This window comes from Sinocyclocheilus grahami, unplaced genomic scaffold (assembly GCF_001515645.1).
Source record: "Sinocyclocheilus grahami isolate Dianchi unplaced genomic scaffold, SAMN03320097.WGS_v1.1 scaffold1309.1, whole genome shotgun sequence".
Lineage (NCBI taxonomy): Eukaryota > Metazoa > Chordata > Actinopteri > Cypriniformes > Cyprinidae > Sinocyclocheilus > Sinocyclocheilus grahami.
In genome coordinates, this window is record NW_015506488.1 from 179,267 (window position 1) to 180,582 (window position 1,316).

The following is a 1,316-nucleotide window of genomic DNA, read 5'->3' on the forward strand; positions in this document are numbered from 1 at the left end:
TCCGAATCCTTAGTATTCATAAAAGAGTAGTCGAGAATTACCTGGTGACGTACTAATTCTCACAAGATTCGGACACGCATCTACTTAAAGTGCGTCCGAAACTGCCTACTTCTCTGCTATATAGTAGGGGAAAAGCAGCAGGCGAGCGAATAAGTATGTCCGAAACCTCAGTATTCATAAAAGAGTAGTCGAGAAGTTCCCGGATGTCCTACTGCTTCTGCCCAGCTTCTTGAGTGCTCGCCGACGGTTACGTTTCTATCCCAGGAGGTCACGCGAGAGGATACATCATAAAGAAGAAGAAGAGGATGCGTCATAATCGAACATGATGGAAAATTTGGATGAGGGCGTTTACAAATGTAAGTATTACAAACCAAAAACACGGTTCCTTATTTTAAATTTGCATCTGTTGAACTACTTTAGAGCAAATTGTTGAAAGTGTAAAGATGCTAAATGGTATAGTATAGTTGTGATGTTGCTGTAAAAGCACGTAGTATAGCTAACAGGGGGGCTCCAGTAGCACACGTACATCTCCAAAGTAGATTTACATATATTTTAAACCATATACATCTTAAATACGATTACTAAATGTCTATTTAATATCTGGTAGGAGAATCTTCGATATGAATTTCATAGAAGTAACTTATGTCTAATAGGTCCTAGATATGAAGTAGAGATCTGAGTGATGTATATGTATGTTATTCTGTAGTACAATTCACTGTTGTCAGCACTGTTTGCAATAGGTGAATGTAAGTAATGTAAATACATTTACATAAAGTAACTAAATATAAGTAATCTATTTTATTTGTCCATTAGTACTGTTGAAAAATTGAGGAACATTTGTGTTGGATAAAAAGCTACTTAACACTACTTAATACTTTTGAGCAGACAAATCTCAGCGGTAACTTGACTCTTGTCTGGATGCTACAGGGACAGATGAGCACACACGTCTGCTTATCCGGTGGAGAGCGGCTAATGAAGCCCTCTTCACCAGAAAGCGGAATGCTGCCATCAAAGGCTTTGAGTGAGTATACTACAGAAATGAATAAAAAATCTGTTGAAATCTTAAGTTGTAGTTTATTTCAATTAATGTAATTTCAAACAGAGTTATCACAGCAATTTTCTGATTCTTGATTCCTGTGCATTTGCTGCAGAACTTTTGTGGTGAAGCAGGACCTGCAAGGCAAGGTGACGGCGGCATTTGTGGAAAAAAAGGGAAAACCTGAAACAAAAAATATAAAAAAAATACCTTCTGATATATATTGTGAAATGACCATCATGGCATCTTCATTAAAATTGCAGGTAATGAGTTCTGTTTG

General features: G+C 37.1%; 1 long non-coding RNA gene across 1 annotated transcript; it reads left to right on the forward strand.

The window, feature by feature from the left end:
• The first annotated feature begins 324 nt into the window (after positions 1-324).
• On the forward strand, positions 325-1,204 carry LOC107569082 (uncharacterized). Its single transcript, XR_001606857.1, has 3 exons — positions 325-356; positions 928-1,021; positions 1,152-1,204. It is a non-coding gene; the product is annotated as an uncharacterized lncRNA (long non-coding RNA).
• The last annotated feature ends 112 nt before the right edge of the window (positions 1,205-1,316 follow it).